The sequence below is a fragment of the Sorex fumeus genome, unplaced genomic scaffold (genome assembly GCF_029834395.1).
Source record: "Sorex fumeus unplaced genomic scaffold, SorFum_2.1 ptg000046l, whole genome shotgun sequence".
NCBI lineage: Eukaryota > Metazoa > Chordata > Mammalia > Eulipotyphla > Soricidae > Sorex > Sorex fumeus.
This window is the reverse complement of record NW_026606103.1, coordinates 11,963,919-11,971,936: the sequence shown is the minus strand read 5'-3', so window position 1 is coordinate 11,971,936 and position 8,018 is coordinate 11,963,919. Positions and strand designations below refer to the sequence as shown.

General features: G+C 40.9%; 1 non-coding gene across 1 annotated transcript; it reads right to left on the bottom strand.

The window, feature by feature from the left end:
• Positions 1 to 218: 218 nt before the first annotated feature.
• Positions 219 to 345, bottom strand: LOC130031314 (small nucleolar RNA SNORA9). Its single transcript, XR_008793661.1, has one exon. It is a non-coding gene; the product is annotated as a small nucleolar RNA SNORA9 (small nucleolar RNA).
• Positions 346 to 8,018: the final 7,673 nt, after the last annotated feature.

The following is an 8,018-nucleotide window of genomic DNA, read 5'->3' as shown; positions in this document are numbered from 1 at the left end:
TCTGTTTTTATTACCTTTGCCACTTGAGTTCTTACATTTCAGACTTCACTGTGGTCATGATTTTGGAGAGTCTTGCCTATGTTTCCCCAATGGATTTTTCAAGATTCAAGTGCAATATAAAAATTTTAACTTATTTGAGTTAATTTTTGTTTACAGCGTGAAAGAGGGGTCTATTTTTCCCTTATTGCTTCTGTTTTATTCTTTTTCTTATTTTTCACGACTGTCTGAGATTTCTAACACCTTACTCTGGATGGAGCAGGTCAAGATCTCAAACCGTTTCATAATTGCAAGCACTGTGGGAAAGCACAGGGTCACTCCAGACCCAAGTATGATGAAGGTTTGCACCTAATTTCATTTTTTTAATTGTGACTATCTAGTTTTCCCGTAATCATTGGCTAAAGAGGTTTCCTTGCTCCAATTCATGCACTTCTTCATAAATAAATTGCTCATGCATCTGAGGGTTTCTCCCTGACCTCTCAATCCTATGCCATTGAGAAGAGACTTTTTTTCTTCCGGTACCAACCAATTTTGATTGCTAAAGCTTTGTGTCAGATTTTAAAGTCTGGGGACACAATGCCTCCCATTTTTCCTCAAGATTGCTTTGGCTATGTCAGGAGTTTTGTAGCTTAATGCAAATTTTAGAAAAATTTACTCCATGTCCTTGAATAAAGCCATGGAAATTTTATCGGAATTTGTTGTTTCTGTAAACTGCTTTGAGTTAAGATAGTCATTTTCAAGATGTCGATTCTTATGATCCTTAAACCAAGAATATGTTTCTATTACATTAGTTCATTTTAAATTCCTTTCAGAAGTTTTGCAGTTTTCACTAAATAGGTCTTTTACCTCCTTTGTTAAACTAAGGGGTTTCTGTTTTTACATGATTGCAATTGGGTTTATTTCTATTCTGGATTTGGGGGGGTGTTTTGTTGTTGTTTGTTTGTTTACATGTAAGAATAAATTAGAATCCTGTGCACTGGTTTTGTAGCCTGCTACTTTACTATATAAATATATTGTTTTGAGGAGTTTTTCAGAGGAGCCTTTTTGGGTTCCTACATACGAAATTCCTAACAGTGCTTTGCAGGTTTTAATAAGTAAATCTTTCACCTCCTTTCTGAAAATTGATTCCACATTACCTATTTTTTTCATAACTATAAGCAGGATTTTTAAATTAAATCACTCTTTTATCATTGTTTACATATAAAATCACAAAAGATTTTCCTGTTTGCTTTCGTAAGCTGCAACTTTACTGTAAAGATTTATTGCTTCTAGGAGTGTTTAATTAATGATTGGTTTTGCAGTCTTAGGGTTCTTGATATGTCATTTGTAAACAGTGAATTTGATTTCTTTGCCAATTTGAACACAAATTTAAATTTTTTTCTTGCTTAATTTCTGTGGCAGCAGCTATCAGAACTGTATTGAATAATAGTGCTCTCAATATATTGTTACATCCATAACAGCGTTGGGAAGTCAAGCACTAAAGAAACAAATTGTGATTGAAGCCGACTTCAGGTTAACCATGTCACCATAACACTAGAAAATACTTTATCTGTGAAACAAACAAAGAAAAAACTATAATGTATTTACAGAATAAAATAAGAGATTCACACTGTGCTAACATACACCTACAGAAAACAAAGGCAATAAGAAAAATACAAAACCCAAGAAAAGTAAGACATAAATAACATTTTTCCCTTTCTGATATCTGGGCCATTCTCAGTGGTACCTGAGAGTGACTCCCAGTTATTTGCTTGGGGACTACCTGTGGACCTTGGGGGGCCAAGCAGTGCCAGGGACCCAGCACAGAAGATCCATGGCAAAACATGCTCTCAAGCCATCTGAGTCTTTGCTCTGGACAGAGGATTATTTTTTAAGGGCAATACTGACTCTGTCACCAATGGCAATTAGTTTTAATAAAAGTTTACTCTTCCCCATAAAAAAACATAAATGGCCAAATACATTTTTTAAAACACACAAAAGCCAGTAACCTACTTTATATCGTCTACAAGAAATTCTCCAGCTCTAGAGACACACAAAGGTCAAAAAAATGGAAAAAGATTTCCCATGATGGGAGAATTATGCTGAAAGTGGACTATAGACCAAACATGATTGCCACTCAATGCCTCTTTTGCAGACCACAGCACCCAAAAGGAGAGAGAGAACAAAAGGGAATGCCCTGCCACAGAGGCAAGGTGGGACGGGGGAAAAGCGGGGTGGGAGGAATACCGGGATCAGTGGTGGTGGAGAATGGGCACTGGTGGATGGATGGGTACTTGATCATTGTATAACTGAAACCCAAGCACAAAAATGTGTAAGTCTGCAACTGTACCTCATGATGTCTCACTATAAAAAAAAAATTACATTGTCATCAAAACTTATTAAAATAAATAAATAAATAATGTTCTTCTGAAAAAATTTAAAAAATAAAAAAGGTTACTTAGGAAAAAAAAGAAATCCAAGCACAAAAATTTGTTAAGTCTACAACTGTACCTCATGGTGTTTCACTAATACAAATTTAAAAAAAAAGATTTCCCATGCAAATTTGCTCGAGTGGGCCCAGTAACGTCTCCATTGGAGACTTTTGTTGTTACTGTCTCTGGCATATCGAATACTCTGGGCTCTCCGAGAGGGGCGGAGGAATCGAACTCGGGTCGGCCATGTTGGCCGCTTGTAAGGCGAACGCCCTACCGCTGTGAAATAATAGCCAAAAAGGAGCCACAAATGTAACCACAGTAATATTAGACAAAACACTTACCAAGAAAAGCCTGTATGAGTGTTTGGATGAGCACATGCGGCCAAGAGACCTGAGCGTTGGTGCTGGAGAAGCAGGAACCTTGAGAGCAGCGAGTGAATCCACGGAACTGTGAGGTCTGGAAAACGGGTCTGCAGCAGGAGATGAGGCAACCAGGGCATTTCCTCCCCAATGAAATGGGTTCATGTTTCCACGAACAGCCTTCACCAGGCATAGAAGAGGATGTTATCTGCTTAGATCCCTGTAGAAAAAGCTCCAGAATTTGTGTAATAGCTTAAAAAAGGTCAAAGGAGTGAGGAGCTCTCTTAGATCTCCCATCCTGTCCAGCAGCAAAATCCTGCTCTTTTGTTTCCACAGGGCAACCAACAATCACCCTAATACCAAAAGCAGTCAGAGACAGCACAAAAAAGGAAAACTACAAACCAATAGCCCTGAAAAATAAAGATTATATGAACCTATCAATAGATGCAGGGAACACATTTGACAAAATCCAACATCCATTAATGATTAAAAACTCTCAATAAAAAAATGGAGTTGGAGAAATTTCCCTCAATATAGTTAAAACCATTTAACACAAATCCGTAGAAAGCATAGTACTGCATGGAGGAAAACTAAAAGCCTTCCCTTTCAGATGAGGCACAAGAAAAGGATGGGCTTTCTCACAATTTCTATTCAATATTGTACGGGAAGTCCATGCCATAGTAATCACGCAAGAAGATATTAAGGTAACCAGGTAAAAAGTCAAGCTCTCTTGATTTGCAAATTACATGATCACTTCACTTAATCACTTAATCCCCGTTATTCATCGATTTATTCGAGCGGGTGCAAGTAACGTCTCCATTCATCCCGGTTGCGTGCTAGCGTAGCCCAATGGTATCTGTTCGTTCTAGGAACATGCAGAGCGTCAAACCGATCATTTAGGGTCTTGACGAAGAAGTCTGACCATCTTGTAGGTGGGCGTCCACGTGATCTTTTGATGTCCCGTGGAATCCAATCAGTAATGGCTCTAGTCCAGCGGTTGTCTGTAAATCTCATTACGTGTCCAGCCCATCTGATTTTTGATGTCTTGGCAAATGAGACAGCGTCCCTGATTCTTGAGCATTGACGAAGATCAGAACTCCGGATTCTATCTCTCATTTGAGTGAATCGTGATATTCCAAGCATAGTTCTTTTGATTCCTCTTTGAGAGACCCGAATAGCGTTCTCATCCTGTTTTCGTAGGGTCCAGGTCTCTGAGGCATATGTTAATGCAGGAAGAATAGTGGAATCAAAGAGATGTGCTCGTAGCTGGAGGTTCTTTGTCCTTTTAGTTATTTCTTCAATGCTCTTGAAGGCATTCCAAGCTGCTCTCTTCCTCCTGCGTAACTCAGGTCATTCGTCATGTTGATTTCTCGACCTAGGTATATATAACTGTTGCATTCGGAGATGGTGGTTCCGTTGAGAGCGAATGGAGCGTCAGGAACAAGGCTGTTTCTCATAAACATTGTCTTCGTAAGATTCAGCTGTAGTCCGACCTTTCCACATTCACGGTCAAAGTCGTTCAGCATTTGTGCCACTTGGCTGATGTTTGGTGTTATTAGAACGACGTCATCAGCAAAGCGGAGGTGGTGTAGTTGCCGACCATCTATCTTCACTCCCATGTTTTCCCATTCCAGTCGTCGCATGATGTTCTGGAGGGTGGCACTGAAGAGTTTTGGTGAAATGGTATCACCCTGCCGAACCCCTCTCTTGATATGGATGATTACTTCTTTGTAGAATGGTGAGATCTTGGTAGTGAATCCTCAATAGAGCTCATGAAGGATCCTGATGTATTGAGTTTGTACGCCCTGATTGGCTAGGGCTTCCATGACCGCTTCCGTCTCAACAGAATCAAAGGCCTTCTTTAAATCAATGAACGTTAGAGAGAGAGGCATCTTGAACTCCCGAGATACCTCAATGAGCTTGGTTATTGTGTGGATATGGTCGATGGTACTGAATCCTTTTCGGAATCCAGCTTGTTCACATGGTTGTCCATCATCTAGTGTTCTGCTAATCCTATTCAGGATGACTCGAGTGAATAGTTTGTAGATGACAGACAATATGCAGATTGGACGATAGGTGCCAATGTCGTTGATGTCTCCTTTCTTGTATAGTAGTACAGTCCTGCTGGTTTTCCATTGGGATGGAACCTTGCATTCAGACAGGTAGCATGTGAAGAGTCGAGCCAATGTATTGATGAGTACTGATGGTAAGTTCTTCAGGTGTTCAGGTCTGATCTTGTCTGGGCCAGGTGCTTTTTGTTTCTTTACCGATGAGATGGCATGTTGGATTTCGGAAGGGAGAACATTGGGAACGACATATCCATCATGTGGTATGTGGTATGTCGGCAAGTGGATGTGGCTATTAAAGAGATCTGAGTAGAAGTCATGAATAATCTTCTCCATTGCCCTTCTGGAAGATGTGATAGATCCATCATGATGTCGGAGGGCAGTCATCTTGGTTTTGTAGTTGGTGATACTGTACTTAAAAGCTCTGAACACTTTACCTAAAAAAAAACCCTCCTAGAAACAAGAGAATTGAATGATAAAGCAGAAGGCTAGTGAATAGACAGACACCTCTCAGAGGAAGATAGGTGGATGAGCAGTAGGCAAATGAAAAAATGCTCAGCATCACTTATCAGAGAAATCCAAATCAAGACAACAAGGACACATACCACCTCACACCAGTGAGAATACAATCTGTTCATAGACTAGAAGGATTAACATAACCAAGATGGCAATAATCCTCCAAAGCATTATACAGATTCAATGAAATTGTATGATTCAACAAATCATTATACAGATTCACTTCTTTATAAAAAATGTCCCTTGTATTTCCTGCCATTTATATGGGCTGACAAATCCCCACCCAAAATAGCCAAAGCAATCCTAGGGAAAAAGAGAACTGGAGGAATCACTCTGCCCAATCTCAACTATACTGCAAAGCTGTAGTAATTAAAGCAGTGTGGTATTAGAATAATACCACAGACCTTGGTATGTAAAATAATAAACAGACTTTAAGACCAGTGAAATAGAACTGAAAACCCAGGAACAGATCCTCAGGTATATGGACAGCTAATCTTGAGTAAATAAGCAAAACATCCGAGGTGGAGCATGAGAACTTCTTCCACAAATGGTGCTGGGAAAACTAGTTGGTCAATGCAAAAAAAAAAGAAAGAAAGAAATCAGAACCTTTTCTAATACCATGTACAAAAGTCAAATCAAAATGGTTAAGTATCTCAATACCCAAAAAAACATAGGCAGAAGAACACTTACGGACACTTAAAGCTAGAGGCATCTTTAAGGAGCCAACTGCCACTGGCCAAGCAAACGGAATCACAGATAAACAGGACAATATCAAAACAACTTATCTCAATGAAAACTGTTACAAAAACAAAAAGATTCCCCCCAAATTGGAAGATAATTGACCATCATTTATTTGATAAATTGTTAATATCCAAGATGCATATAAGCACTGATAGAACCATGGGAAAAATCCAACCCCATAAAAAAATGGAGAGAAGAGATAAACCGAAACTTCTTCAAAGACATACAAATGATCAAAAGGCATATGAAAAAATGCTATACATAAGTAATTATCATGGGAATGGAAATCAAAACAATGAGATAGCACTTTACACTACAAAACTGGCACATATCAAAGGATGAGGAAGAAGAGGCTGGGCTGATAAAATCTCAGGGCCAAAATAGGCTGCCAAAACGAAGAAGGACAAAAATGACTGTCTGTACTTTCAGTGCACGTATGCTGGCTCAGATGCATCCATCGAGGACCTGATGGTGCAGGCGCGAAAAATCAAGTACAACATCATTGGTCTGACCGAGACGAGAAGGCATCAATCACATCATGCCATTTTTGACACTGGGGAAGAGCTGTTCTTCGGAACACGTGACAAAAGAGGCGTCGGTGTTGTCGGTTTCCTTGTCAACACAAACTTGGCCATAAACGTTGATTCATTTGAATGCCTAATAATCCGAATCGGACAATTACGCTTAAATAGGTGTGGCTGGAGAAGTTCTATAAAGAAGACCACACCTTCTACAAGATCATTGTCAGTGATTTTAATACCAAGATAGGACCGAGAAGATCAGCCTAAGAACTCCACATCAGGACCCATGGCCTAGAATGGAACGAACAGGGTGAGAGAGTGTCCGAGTTCATCATGTCGACCAAGACCATCTATGGTAACTCAAAACTACAGAAGGCCAAATCTAAACGTTGGATATGGGAGTCTCCCAGTGGATGATTCCACAATGAAATTGACCACATCATATTCAATCAATGGTCTTGCCTGACCGATATTGCTGTCTGCGCTCTACCCTCGCTCCAAAGAGGTGCATAATAGCAAAAGGATGCTTAGCGCGTGTGTGCATGTGCAGGAACTACTGGCAAAGGCCAGATTCCTGCACAAGACCAACCCGAGCTCAATCCTTGAGACCCCAGATGTCTCTGAGGCCTCCAGGAGAGACCTCTAAAATGCAGAACCAGGGTAAACCCAGGGCACTGCAGGGTGTGGCCGCAAAACAAATGAAAAAAACAAAACAACTGGAGGCAACTGAATGCAGCCTAAAGCTGCAGTGCTGACCCTCTCATGGCCCATAGTCGTGGCCATGTCCCTGTGTGTGGCAGCTGCAGACTCTGGAAGTCAAAGCGTGGTTCATTTTGGGGATCCTTGTATGGTTACCATCCTCATGTCCCTAGGGGGAACTTGCAGCACTTGGTGCCCTACACGAAGCCTAAGTTCCAGAGGCCCATCATCAGGATGTTGCCCATGTTACACCCACATGTCACACAGCTGGGTGTCTCTGAAGTATCACCAAATACGTGGACACCTTATGGTAGTGATAGGAGGCCTATGTCCTCTACAAATTCACGAGCTTCCTAGTCAACTTCCTGAAGAGCTGTTTTCAACATGGAAGTCATGTGGAAAGGCAAAGAGAAGCACAAGTCCTCACTTCCCTTCTTCTGCTGCCTTCTTTGCTCCATGGGAGAAATTCTGCTGCCCTGCTGCAAGAGGGTTGTGCTGCAGGCTGTGTGTATGTCACGATCAGACTGGCCACCACCGCTGAGATCTGTGAGACGTGCAACATCTATGTGAAGGAACATTCAGCTTGCAGAGAGCTTGCGTTCATTTGGTCATCATCAACGTGCCCCCATTCTTTGCCATGTATAGACTCCTGATATTTTATTATACACCAAAGGAGGATCTGAGCCCATCTAGCAAATGGGGATG